The sequence below is a fragment of the Prunus mume genome, linkage group LG6, assembly GCF_029339155.1.
Source record: "Prunus mume cultivar Tortuosa linkage group LG6, ASM2933915v1, whole genome shotgun sequence".
Taxonomy (NCBI): domain Eukaryota; kingdom Viridiplantae; phylum Streptophyta; class Magnoliopsida; order Rosales; family Rosaceae; genus Prunus; species Prunus mume.
Window position 1 is genome coordinate 592038 of NC_142703.1, and position 14739 is coordinate 606776.

Consider the following 14739-nt stretch of genomic DNA (forward strand, 5'->3'; position numbering starts at 1 on the left):
GAACTCCATTTTGGACCTCCACTAGGACTGGCATGGTCATACCAAGAGAATCCTCTCATTGCACAGATAGTTGAAGTACCAGGACAGGGAGAAATCTAGGCTGGACAAAGAAGAGGAGCCTTCCCGTCCAAGAACATGAAGCCCCAGTTCCTCCGTAAGGCCCTGCACCACCCAGTCCCCATAACTAGCTGTAACCTCCACCTATTCCACAACCAAGTGGTCCCACGCGATCACCTAGTAGTACTTCGCTTAAGCAACCAGCCTTGTTGCCCTACAGACCTAGAAGAATGGACCCCAATCCATTTCCTCTACTAGCAAGAGGCAAAGGCGGAATCAACCTTTTTGTCAATAATGACAGGAACAAGGCAGGAGCAAACTGGAGAAATCATCCAGATTTCGAAGAGGAAGAGGAACATAGGGAGGAAGTCATACCCAGACCATACAAAATGGAACAGAGGGCTGAACACAATAAGCCAGAACTAGGTCGGTACCTAACCATGTCAACGCCTTAAATGACATGGGAGCACCACAGAGAATGATCAAAGAGATGATGGAGCCTGAAGCCAGAAGAGGAGAAAGGCCCACCTATAGAAAGCCATATCCAACTTATATTGATCAGATGCCTCTATCCCCAGGATTTAAAGTACCAAACTTCACTTTGTTCAACAGAGAGGACACCCATGCGTCATCAGTTAAACATATAGGCAGATTCTCTGTCTAGTGCCTAGTCATAGAGAATAATCCTCTGCTAAAACTTAGGCTTGTTGAAAATTCTCTCTTTGGACAAGCCTTTATCTGGTACACTAACCTACCAGCCAATTTCATTCAAACATGGGAACAGATGGAAAACACTTTCCATGACTACTACTTCAGAATTTAGCTAGAAGTCACCATAAGTGATTTTGTTGCCCTCAAACAGAGTGAAGACGAGCCTGCCGAAGACTTCATAACCAGGTTTAGAAAGCTCAAAATGAAATGCCGGATCCCTATGGAAGAAAGACACTTCATTCAAATGGCTCAAACTGGCCTTAAGAGATTTGATGAGATGCTATTTGGAGACCTCGCAGAATTGGCAGACAATGCTTCTAAATATGAGGAGTTGCTCAGGGAAGAACAACATAAGAGAAACTCCTCAAAAGGCACATATTACAAGACACCATCTTCCTCAGTACATTTGGTTGAAGTCGAGACAGAAGAAGGTACAGAAAGCTCATAAGAAAGGGAAGTTGCAGTGGCAGAAATGGTAAAATTAAAACATCCTATTAGCTGCAAGGCTCTAACAAAACCACAAAAGGATCAGAAGCCACCACCATTTACAATAGGATTTGTTCCAAACAAACCAGCACTCCAAAAAGCAATAGAGAAACCTCACAGGTTGCCCAAGCCAAAGGAACTCAAAGGTAAACAATATTGCAAATGACACAATTCTTGGAACTACTCCACTAGTAGTTGTGTTGTTTTCAGAGACGTCGTATAAGAAGGCATAACGGCAGGAAGTCTAAAACTAGCTGAGAAGCCCCCCATAGTGACCACAGTCCCTTTTCCCCAACCTCAAGTTAACATGGTCAACTTAAATTGGCAAAAATAGGAGATAGGCAAGCTGGTAGCAGTAAGTCACCGCAAGATAAACAAAAGAGTCACAAATGAGGCAAGTCAAATCAAAGGCAACCATCTCACTGGGGTAGTTCTGCGCAGTAGATGCAAATGCGAAAGTGAGTTGGAGATAACTCTGCATGAGCAAAGGCAGCCTACAACCAGTGTTTTTGACAAAATTGGAACGTCATACCAATAGTGCTTGGTTCCGACCCCATCCAGAGACATAGCCGACATAAAACCTATCAAAAGCCCGCCAACGATCGTAAAGGTGACTCGAGCAACCAAAGAAGGAAATACCAATTAAAATGCTCGAAATGGCAGACCAACTTTGGAGCCAACCGAACACGTAAGAGGAGAATCTAGAGGCACATCTGCACCTTCCTCAAGAGTAGGGATACACACAGATGCTTCCGGATGTTAGTTCACGGAATGAGAAAATGCCGTAAGGTGTTTTCAAGCCAAATGCAGACAACATACCAACCATAGGAGTTGACAGAAACAAAAGTTCCAAATAAGTCCCCTATCCACCAACCTCTATCCTCTAAAAAACAGGAACCTTCACAATCACAAGATCAATATAGATTTATTCCGGCAAAAGATCAAGAAGTTTGGACTGAAGAATACGAAGAGGAATAGTTGGATTAAGAACCATTTGCAGACGATCAAACTAAATTCCTCGAAACAGTTGAGCATGAAGATTGGACAGAGGAATATGGAGAAGAGCAGATGGAATACAATGGAGAACTAGATGATGAAACTCAGGCTTTCGGTGCATAACTAGAAAACTTATTAGAAGGTGATTTGGGCATCAATATGGTGTTTATCCTGCCAAAAGAAGTTTAGAGCAGCTGAAGGGCAAGAAAACACCACGGAAGGAAATGTGTTATCCCAAAAAACTTACAAGTGCAAAGGTTGGCAGAATGGAAGAAGGACCAGAATAGCAAAAGCCTGTTATTAAGACAGGCGAAACTGCCATGAAATTAGCCGCAGAACAACTGTGCTTTTCCAAACTTACCAAGGAAATGGCCAATCATCTTAGGCATTTGTTCATTACTGCAAACTTCGGAGGTGTTCATATCCCTAAAGTAATGGTAGATGGAGGTGCATCCATCAATCTTCTGCCTCACAGGTTGTTGGTCAAGATGGGCAAAACAAAGAAAGATCTAATCCCAACACGCTTAACGGTCACCAATTTCGCTGGGGGCATCACCAAGACTCATGGAATACTATATGTAGATGTCATAGTAGGAACCAAAAAGCTAAAGATTGCCTTTTTCGTGGTAGACACCGCTTCTATCACTAACAATGCATTGCTTGGTAGAGACTGGATCCACCAGAGTCTATGTGTTCCTTCTACCCTACACTAACAGTTGGCCCTCTGACATGAAGAGGGATTCATGGAAATAATGGAGGCCGAACCACAACCATTTCAGCCATCAGCGTTATGTTTTGAGGCCAGGTATTATCATGATGACCTTGGTTCTTTTACTTTCTTTGGAGTCGACCAGAATGGCCGCTCCCATGATGTCACAGCCCAGAAACTCATTAAAGAAGGCTTGGCTAGTTCTCTAGAGGACTGGAATAGGCCTTGCATTCTCAACCTCCAGAGTTCTAATGTTTAGCTCAAACTAGCAAGAAATGGATCGAGCTGCAACAATCTGATCCATTACAAATAGATTGTTGGTATATTGGGAAGAAAGGAAGCTTTCTATGCATAATTCAGCCATTAACATGGCAGAATTCATGCATGAGAGTATAAGAGAACATGAAGGAAATTTCCAAGAGAAAGAATTGGAATTTGCACCAGCAGCACTGGATGATTCTCTATCAGAAGTGGAGGATCCTTTGCAAGAAATAAACTTGGGAACAGAAGAAGATCCTAGACCTACTTTCATCAGCACATTACTAGAAGAGCCATTAAAGGATGAAATCATTGCACTTATGCATGATTTTAAAGACTGTTTCGCATGGCATTATCATGAAATGCCTAGAGTGGACAAAGGATTGGTAGAGCACAAATTGTCAATAAAAAAAGGATACCTACCGGTCAAGCAGGCCTGAAGAAGAATGTCCATGAAGACAGAACTGAAAGTTAATGAGGAAATAGAAAGACTAGTCAAAGCAGGTTTTGTCAGGCTAGCCATTTATGTTGACTGGCTATCCAACATTGTACCAGTTCTTAAAAGAAAGACATGAGCAGTCAAAATCATGCGTGGATTACAGTAAATCTAAACGAAGCATCTCCCAAAAACGAATATCCTATGTCAATGGTAGACATGTTGGTAGATGGAGCTGCTCATAACCAAATGCTATCATTCATGGATGGTAATGCAGGGTACAATAAGATAATTGTGGTAGAAGAAGATATCCACAGGACTTCCTTCATATGTCCAGGACATATATGCATTTTTGAGTACATTGTAATGCCTTTTGGATTAAGAAATGCAGGGGCTACTTATCAAAGAGCAATGAATTATGTTTTCCATGACCTGATAGCCCATTATCTAGAGGTATATATAGATGATGTGGTGATTAAATCTCCCGAAAAGGAGATCATGAATCAAATTTAAAGAAACCATTCCTAAGAATGAGACAACACAAGTTAAAAATGAATCCCAAGAAATGCGCTTTTGGGGTTCAAGCTGGCAATTTCTTAGGTTTCTTGGTCCACCAAAGATGAATAGAAATCGACAAGAACAAAGCAAAATCTATCATGGAAGCTTTGCCACCTCGAAACAAGAAAGAATTACAAAGTCTCCTCGGGAAGATTAACTTTCTAAGAAGATTCATATCCAATTATGCATGAAAAATCCAGCATTTCTCCTCTTTGTTAAGATTAAAACAAGAACATACATTTAAATAGGAAGAGTAGCACCAGCAGGCTTTTGAGGAAACCAAGCATTACCTCTCAAATCCGCCAGTTCTGTCCCCACCAAAGAGAGGCAGACCACTCAAATTATATGTTTCTACATCAGAAGAATCCATTGGGAGTCTTTTATTTCAAGATAACAAAGAATGAAAGGAACAAGCTGTCTACTACCCGAGTAAAACTCTGACAGAAGTAGAAAGGAAATATTCTGGAATTGAAAGGCTTTGTTTGGCTTTATACTTTATTGCTATAAAGCTCAGACATTAATTAAGTACATGCTGACAAGACCAATTTTGAGGGGGAGAATTGGTAAATGGACTTTGGCCCTATCAGAATTTGCCTTCAGATATGTTCCACAGAAGTCCATCAAGGGACAGGTTGTTGCAGATTTTTTGGCAGATCATCCAGGAGAAGAAATTGAGAATATGGATTCCATGGATATAGCCAATGCAGATCTGCTGACCAGAGCTCACACCTGTCTCAATAATCCCATTTATTCAATCCATCTCACCTCCTAGAAGCTGTACTTCAGTGGGTCTAAAACTGATTTAGCCTCTAAAGGAGGAATTGTTTTAGAAGATCCACTAGGAATCAGACACTATTATTCATTCCAACTAGATTTCCAGTGCACCAATAACAGAGCAGAATACGAAGCTTTGATCATAAGTTTCGAAATACCGTGGAGCCAGAAACCAACTGAGGAAATCCTGGGAGATTCCATGCTTGTACCTGAAATAGAATGCTGAAGAGTAAAAGTGTTTGAGTCCCTCCTTAGCTATTTATTTAGTGGCAGCCAGAAATCTCCTGGCCGAATTCAGGGAAGCCACTTAGGAACATATTTCAAGGGAAGAAAACCTTGCAGCTAATTGGATGGCCCAGATAGCAACAGGAGTACAGATGTCTGATGATTGTGTACAGAGAATCATCAAGGTAGGAAAGAAAAGTCTGCCATCGTTCTAACTAGAGGGAAGGAGATAGATGTCAATTCTGCCATGATGAGTGAGGAGGACTGGACATTGCCCCTAATTAATTATCTACAATATCCAACCCTCCCATATGAGAAAAGGGTAAGAATCATGGCTTTAAATTATGTCATGTGGAATGAAGAGTTGGTCCGGAAAACCAAAGATGAGTTGCTTTTGAGATGCTTGGGAAAAGAAGAATATGAAAGCCATGGGAGAAGTCCATAAGGGAATTTGTGGAGCACATTAAGGCGGAAGGAAGATGTGTTGGTTAATTAGAAGATATGGTTACTTCTGGCATACCATGATGAAGGATTGCACAGAGTATTCCAAGGGATATGAAGCTTGTCAAAGACATGGTCCAATCCAGCAAGCCTACTCAATTCTCATGAATCCAGTCGTTAAGCCATGGCCATTCAAAAGATGAGCGATGGACCACATTGGCAAAATCTATCCAGCCAGTAGCAAACAACATTGTTTTATCATAGTAGCTACGAATTATTTCACCAAATGGATGAAAGCCAAGACAGTCAAGTCCACCACATCTCAAGAGATCATTATTTTCATAGAAGAACAGATTGTGCACAGGTTTGGCATACCCGAATCAATCACCATTGATACGGGAACTTCCTTCATATCCAGAGAAATGCAAGATATGGCAGAAGGGCTCAAAATCAAGCTACTTCAATCCACTCCTTACCATGCGCAGGAAAATGGACAAGCAGAGTCAAGCAACAATGTTATCATCAATATCATCAGGAAAATGCTTGAGGAAAATCCAAGGCAATGACATGAAAAGCTGTCAGAAACCTTGTGGGTCTAGTGAACTTCAAAAAGAGAAGCAACTGGCATGACTCCATATACTCTAACATATGGACATGATGCAATTCTGCCCATGGAAATCGCAATTCAGTCCATCAGAATTGCCCAGCAACATAATTTAGTCAAAGAAGACTACTCGCAAGCAATGTTGCTAGAATTTGAAGGACTGGATTCAAGTAGAATTGATACCCTCAACAAACTCTTAGCAGGAAAACAGGCTATGGCAAGAGCCTATAACAAGAGAGTTATAAACAAGAGTTTTGAAGAAGGAGAAGTTGTCTGGAAGGTAGTTCTACCCCTTGGAACACATGTGGCTGGTTATGGAAAATGGTCACCCATATAGGAAGGTCCTTTCATAATTAAGCAAGTCCTTGGATTGGGGGCATACATGTTACAAGACCAAGATGGAGACATCCATGCTACACCAATCAATGGAAAATGGTTGAAGAAATTCTATCCAACTATGTGGGATTCACATGCAGTACGAATAGATCCTGGAATCAAAGAAGAGAGGGATGGAACTTTTTGATTGACTGTTTCAATCAAGTTTTGTAAATATTTATTTCTTGTTGTTTGGACTCTGGGTTTTCTTTGTTGTTAAAAAAAAACAATGAAGTTTCAAAGAATGAATAGGACTTTTTATTTAAATATAGTCATTAATACATGACTAAGTTTTATTACAAGAGAAATAGAAGCTAAAGTCCTAATTTCCTGAGAGTCTCCTGCAATCCAGCCTTCTTGGTAGACATCTCTTTTGAAAGGAGCACTCCCTGGTGGATGGAGGCCTCTGCAATCTCCTAAGCAGGTTTTAAAGCTGAGACCTTACTTTGCACAATGAAAGTGGCCTTAGTTTTTGCTCCCAGTCCAGCCCAAGATTCTTCTCGCCTCTCTCCCTCAATGTAGCCAACTGTTTCTGGAGATCTTCAATATGCTTCTCCAGCTTGTCAACAGCAGTCTTGGTCTCTTTATAATCAACAACTAGAACATCCAGTTCAGCCTTTTGTTTTTTATAATCAGCCGAGTTGGCTTCATGAGTAGTCTTACAGAACTCAGAAGCAAAGGAGTTTGTGGCATATGCAGAAACGAATTTCAATTAGCTCCGTGCAAAACTAGGATAAAGAAAGAAGGAAGCTGAAGCATGATGACACTTACAGCCATAATTGGAGGTTTGAGAGGACTGGTCACCACAGCCAACTCTCCAGCAGTTCTATCTTCCTCCACCTAGAAAGGCAGAAACATTGTTCAGAAGAAACAAGACTAGACAGAATTAAAGAAACCAAGACAGGTTTGGGACAATAAAAGCTACCTCAAGTTCTAGAATAGCAACAGAGTGTTCTGCATCCACTTCATCAAATAGGGCCAATTCTGAACTTGTAGGCTCTATCCTTTGAACCTCTTGCTATTTTTTGGCCAGCTCGATCCTTTCTGCTATCACTTTTGCAAGGATCTCCTCCTAATAGATGGACAGAAGTCAAGTCAAAAGAAATACAATACAAGATGGACCAATTCTGTGCTAAACAAACTAAAAAGGAATCTTACCCCTTCTTCTCCTTCTTTGAATTTCTCCTTGTCTCCTTTTGAGACATTTGTCTCTTACTCCACAGCCTCAAAAGCCTCTCGCAGCTCTTCATGAGTCTCGTGAGGTTGCTCAGTAGGAACTACCGCAGGCTCTTCTGTCTCCTTAGACTTCACTATAGCTCTTTTTCTAAGCCTTTTTATCTTAGTAGTAGGAGGATAGGACTTTCAACTGTAAAATACAGAGAACAAGGTTGAAATTTCAAAAAAAATGGACTGAAAAAAAGCCGCAAGAGTTTATTTCTCCGAAGTTTACCTAGAAGATTAGGCTGGATAGTACTACCCTAAGCTTGGGTAGTCTCTTTTCTCTTGTTCTTTATGGTAGAAGGAGTCACCTCTGGAGCCTTCTCTGCCAAAGATTCATACTGATCCTCTTTATCCCTAAAAGGAGCTCCAGATCTCCAGGCAATGATGTATGCACAATAAAGGGAAGTGAGCAAGCCACCCAAAGAGAAAAAGCATAAAGACGGAATTTAGGAACTTACCAACCACTTCCTCAGCTTGGACAGCTTGTCCCCAAGATTGCTTGTCATAGATGGATCTGAAACAACCGATGTACAGAGTTAAGACATATCTCAGAATACAGAAATCCAAACCAAAATTAGCAATACTGGCAATTTTACCTTCAATCACTTGAGCATTTATGCCCTTGACCATCTGCACTATGAATTTCTTGGCTTCTGGCTTTGCATAGACAGTTCCAACATCCCAATTGGCAAAAAGCACCTTCACAACAGTGCTAGCATATGTCAGATCAACAAACCGAGCCTTCCACCAAGCATCAAACTCTCCATAACTGAAGGAATTAGGCTCCCAGGATGGATAGAGGGCATCCACACTATTATTAATCTTGTTCACCGAGCATCTGCAGTTCTTGTGCACATCCAGGTCATCCGAATCCCTTCATGAGGTAGCACGATTACACTGTAAGATTTGAGAGGAATGAGCTGAGGACAGCCAAGCTACCTGGCATGTGAAGTTGGGATGATAGACTTCTGCTCCCAAATGGTAATTAGAAGGCTTTCCCCCACCAAAAGGCATATCCCGGGGCAGCATCACACTCAAGAACTTCTTCCTTATCTTAATTTTGGCTTCTTCTTTTTCTGCTCCTTCTTAAAGAGCCTGTATCCAGCTAAAACCAAGGATAGGTCCTTCTGAGCACTACTAGCCACTGAGCAGTAGACCTCTTAGTACAATGCCTAAAGAACATCAAATATTGTTCAATTGAGCACTTGGGCACTTCTGCTGACATCAAGCGATGAGCCATGACTTGGTCTTCAGGTAGAACAATGTCCTGGAAACCTCAATTCTGGGAAGTAGACATGCAGCCAAACCTGGATCATCCAGAATGCGCCAGGAGCAGAGATATTCAATGGATTCTCCAAGGTGGCGCTATGGAGGTTCTTGTACAGATGAGTCAGAACTGTGGGACCAAGCCCCACATCGGTGTGGTTGTGCAGAGCTTCGCAGATGCTTGTATTCAAGCAGTAACTATCAAGAGCGGTTGGGAAAAAACGAACATACTCAAAAAATACAGGAGGAACATCATATGTTGCTGATCTCTATCTCTCTCAGTTCTAAACTTCTTCAAATAATTGGAGAATGAGCAGTTCTGGTTGATCGTGGCAGGGGAGATGGTGAATGGCTTTGCCAGCTTCTCTTGATTCTTCCTTCTGTGGTAATCACCAACTGCATCAGCAAGTCTTCCATGAGGTATGAACCCAAAAAATTTGGGCCATATCCAGCAGAGTTGGAGTCATTGAGCCGACACGAAAATAAAAGTGTTGCCTGGCAGAATTCCAGAAGCACAAGGCAGCAACTAGCAGATTCTCATCCCTATTCACAAATTGCTTGGACAGAAGGATGGCATTGTATATACCAGCCCTCCTTCAGTGATCTTCATACCTCAGGAGGAGTCTATCAATCCAGTCTGGCCACTTCACTGCACTATTCCTCACTTCACCGGAAGGATAGGATCGACTCAAACTCTAGCTGACCTGTATGAGAGGCCGCACTGTAGTGCTTTGGAAACACAGAGGAGCCTCATCTTCTTTGAATAGTTTTGCCATTTCCTCAGAAATAGTGCCAAACCAGTGAGTGGCACTGTTGCATAGAGCTCACTCTCATGAGTTCGTAGACATGTAGTGGGCTCAAATTGGAGTTTTAATGAAGAAGTTATGGTCAACGGAAGTGCAGTGGCATAACCGTAAATTTTTTGAAGTCAGATTTTAAAAACAGATTAGCTCTCTCTCTCCTTCTCTCAGGTGGCAATTTTGTCACTGTCCGACATCCGTTTTAGGTGAAATAGGTTGCAAAAGTTTCGTATCAACATCCTCTATCTAACCCACCCATTTTCCCAGCTCAAAAACCCAAGGAAATTAAACTAGAACGACTGGAAGTTCGGGTATTTTTGAAGTTATCGACATCATTTCCGGTGACTCCGGTTGCCATTTTCATCTAGTGAGGTATGAAATTTCATCTATTCTTCCTGATTTATTTGTTTATGTAGGTATTATAGATCGATTTTGAGGTTTTACATATCATTCAATATACACATATTAGGCCGGCGGTTTAGCGGTGATTTCATCTAGCTCTGGTCATGTTTTGGCCATGGTCGAACAACAAAAAGTGTTCCCCTTGTTAGTCTAAATGTATAGGTATAGGTATTGTTGGGTGATTTGAGAAATTTTCGTTGCCGAAAATTTTTTAAGCTACCCACGCTGTCGGCATGTGTGGCGGTGCATGCATGACAGTATGCTCGGATTCGAATTTGGTTGTTGTATGACAGTCGAACTGATATTATGCTTAATAGGCGATATTCGGGTTCAATAGGTTCGAACTATTGGATTGGTTCCAACTTCAAATATGTCGTTCCTCATGCCTCTGGGATAGTGTAGGAATTCACGGATCAAGAATCGGAGTCCCGGATACTCCAAATCTTTGAGTCTAGGGTTAGGCGAAACAATCGCAGTCCGATCGTACGATTAGTTCAAATCCAACAGCCGGATCTTGACCAAACTTTCAGGACGTGTTCAGTAGACGTTGTTGGACCTCTAGGAACTTTAGGATTTGGCCCAATTGACTAAGGGCAACTTTGACCCTTAAGTTGTTTTTTTTTTTTTAGCTGTATGAGAAGCATGAGGCAAAGAAAGACCTAGAGCATGCTCGTAGGCACATGATAGAGGAGGAGATTGGTGCAACATGGGCAGTTGGTTTGGCTGGGTATGCTTTCCACGAGCATCATGAGGAGAGAGAGTCACAGAGAGAAGAGGAAGAGTCTCATGGAAAGAAGCACCACCACCTCTTCTAAATAATCTCAATTAATTAATATCGATCTTCATTGATTACCTATTTAAGTGGTTAATTATGCAGTGTCATCCCTTTAATTATTTGTGTGATGTTTAATTATGATGAATACTTAGTATTTTGTGTTTGAGAATTGATGCATGTTGAGTGTACAAGTAAGACTCTTTGTTTAAAGGATACTGTATATAGCCGGTTTTCTTTTAGCATGTCATGTATTTCATTGTTAATCGTTTACTCGGTATATAACTTTTATATAATTTTCTAGTGGTATTAATTTTTTTTATACGAGCGATATTGAGCGAGGAGGGAATCGAACCTAGGACCTATGCAGGGTAAATGCTCTAAACTACATAAGCTATAAACCCCTTGCTCTAGTAGTATAAATCTTAGCCAGACTTAATTAACAGCTCAATATATGGATACGCATATAGCGTTGAGAAAATAATCATATTGTTCATTTTTTTTTTGTTGAATCCCCTTTCCCTTGCTGTAACTAAGTGAAAAAATATGGTGCTTTGCATATAGAATTCGATAGCAACTGATTATCCAAATCATTTAGTCTTAAATAATAATACACTCATAAAGGTGAGACCAATTAAGCCATTAAAACATTGCGATTGATTCATACTAAAACATAATTAAGATCATGCACAAAATAGACCCTACTAGTTAAGTACCTAACGTGGCTAGAGACCCCATATGCGTTACTATTATTGATTGAAGATCCCAAATTCTTCAAGGGACCAACTTCTCCAAACCAAGAACAACTTTTACATTAGTAGGATCATGACTTGATGGCGGTGATGGTGGATTTGACGGCGGGGATTTAACATGATCAACTTCATCACAGTAGCCCTTGACTACATCAGTCTCTTCTGCAGTAAATCCCAGTGTGCCAAGCAAGACAGGCCATAACTGATGCTCAATGATCCGAATAGCTTCAAAACAGCTATGACCCAAGTAAGTCTCACCAATCAGAAAAAAAACATGACAACCTCACCAGAACATGCCTAGAGCTGAAACAAAGAGTCCCAAAAGTTGGAAGATTCTTCATCCAAATTCAACCTGGCCGTGAGGTTCAGGTTCGACCGAATTAGGTTAGGATTCAAAGGTCGAGCACTTGGGGCTAAGAATGGCATAGTCAATGCTAGAAGAGATGTGAGAAGGAAGATCTTGAAAGTTGTGTAAGCTGCCATTTTGATTTTGATTGTGGATGACTAAGGGATTGATACGAATGAAGGGTTCTATATAGATGGTGAGGTGATTGTGTTATTAAATGAAAAATAAAAAAAAAACCATTATGTGCATTGGGTGTTGAAGAGGCCGTTGAAAATAACTCATAATGACAACGATCATGTGTTACTTAACAGCAGGAGAAGTTGATGGGACTCAACTCATCAACTGATGATGCATATAACAAAATTTGTGGGAACTAAAATAATTAAACATAATTCCCAACTAATGATATATCAGACGAATTAATCGATAAATTATGGTCTTTGTGATGGTTGGTTTGCTTGCTAGTGCTGGTTTTGTTTGCTGATGTTCAAACAAGTTGACCATTCGTTTACTTCCCGAAAGTTGGTCAGTGTATTCACTATTCGTGCGCATTCCAAAAGATTGATTGAGACCCATAATTAGATTATTAAATTTATGTTTGCTTTACATTTTAATTTCTTTTTTTTCTTTCTCAAATTGACAAAGGTGATGTTCAACCTATTGTAATGTACGGTACAGGGAGGGGGTTTGAACTCGGGTGCAAAGAGCAAGCACACTACCTTGACCAACTCGCCTAACCCACATTTGCAATTTTAATTTCTATTAGATTTGTAGTTATTGGACTCCAAACTAGGGAGAAATTATACAATACTATTGTAGTACCAGCTGGCATTGCTAATTGGTACTACGGTCCAATAAAATTCGGACAAGTGTACAACTTATACACATCAACAAAACCATCGTTAGCATCAACGTTAACCAAACAGAGGTTATCACACCGGAAAAAAAGAGAGGCTAAATTATTGAAATGCCCCCCGTAACTCAATTTTAGTGTCAATTTCCCCCTTGAAACTCTAAGTGTCTCAGTTTCCCCCTTGAAACTCCATATATTGTCTCACTTTGCCTAGATTCCATCCGGCCCTAACAGAAGTCGTCAAATTTGCACACGTGAGGCCCATGTGCGGTTTTTCTGGGTTCTTATGTCCCTGGTAAAACGGAGCCACAATCTCTCTGTTCTATGTGGCACCTCAAGAACCTCATTGATTCCATGAACCAAAAACCAACCATTGTGATACACTTCCGGAAAAATGACCTACACACCATTGAGCATCAACACGTCTTGGGATCGAGTGATATTGTTTGTAAACCCCATCATATTAGTCCTCAACACCGTCCCATCATTGAAACTCACCAAATCGCTCCACAAAAGCCCAAAGAGCACCACATGGCGATGAAAGATAGAGGATTGCTCACTGAAGTTCCCAACTCGGTTCATCAAGACTTGGTCAAATAAAGCAAACACAGTCATCTCTTGCTTTGGTACTTGAAGGAAAACCCAGGAAATTGCATTTCAAGAAGATAAGCCATAACAGAGCACTTTTTTGACCTCAGCGCATTCCCAGAACCTCGCAATTCCAAAATTATCAACGACCCATCATCGAAAATTAGGGAAACAATGATGGGGATGTTGTTGAGTGAGACTCGTAGGCTAAAGTGGTGATGGGGAGAGAGTGGTCAGAGAGTAAAGTTGAGATCTTGGCGCCGAAAGGTAGGGACTTGAGGGATCGGAGAGAGAAATAAATGAGGATGATGTGGAATTGCAGGAGGTTCAGCGATGGCTGACTAGAGTGAGAGAAGGTGGCTTCGGTGAGGGCGAAGATGGTGAGAGAAGGAGACTGGGAGAGGAGGAGGGTTTGAGAGGCGAGGTTGAGGGTTAGAGCCATGAAGGTGTAGCCAAAATCTGAAAGGATTTCGGCAGCATTGACGAAGGTTTGGGTGGGGAGAAGGAGAGAGAGAGAGAGAGAGAACTGAGAGGACGATGAGAGAGAGAAGGAGTTGGGTTATTGCCATTGTTGGAGGTTGTTCTTCATTTCTTGGAGTTTGGAGAGGGGTTTGGTTTTGCAAATGAGTCTAGGTGTAGTTGCAGATTCAGAGAGTATCTGAATTTGTAAGGGAAGGTTGTTTTTGACGGGTTAAGATTTGACGACTGTTAGAGCACTTCTAGCTTGCCCCTTGCCATGGCAAGGGGGGGCTAGAGAAGCTACTATTCACGTGAATAGTGGCTGCCCTTGCAAAAAACAATGTGTGTTTCCAGTAGTTGCCTTTTGCCATAGCAAATACTATTCATTTTTTTGTTTTTTTCACAATTTTTTTCCTTAAACAATTAATTTGGATAATATTTTCGGATAAGATTTTTGGGTTCCTCCGTGTCAATACTATTCATATCGGATAAGATTTTCGGTTTCAAATTTCAGATACATTTCAAAATTCAAATTTCAGATGAATTTCAAATTTCAGATAAGATTTTCACCATCTAAAATTGCGCCACGTGTCATCTCTGTCTGCCTAAATTTGTCTATAAAACCAGAGGCTCAGCTCATACCCCCCACA

The 14739-nt window shown here is 41.0% G+C and overlaps 2 pseudogenes; both read right to left on the reverse strand.

Annotated features, from left to right (window-relative positions):
• Positions 1 to 11865: 11865 nt before the first annotated feature.
• On the reverse strand, positions 11866 to 12326 carry LOC103343860 (egg cell-secreted protein 1.3 pseudogene; annotated as a pseudogene).
• A 956-nt stretch (positions 12327 to 13282) lies between these two features.
• On the reverse strand, positions 13283 to 14199 carry LOC148915745 (putative fasciclin-like arabinogalactan protein 20; annotated as a pseudogene).
• Positions 14200 to 14739: the final 540 nt, after the last annotated feature.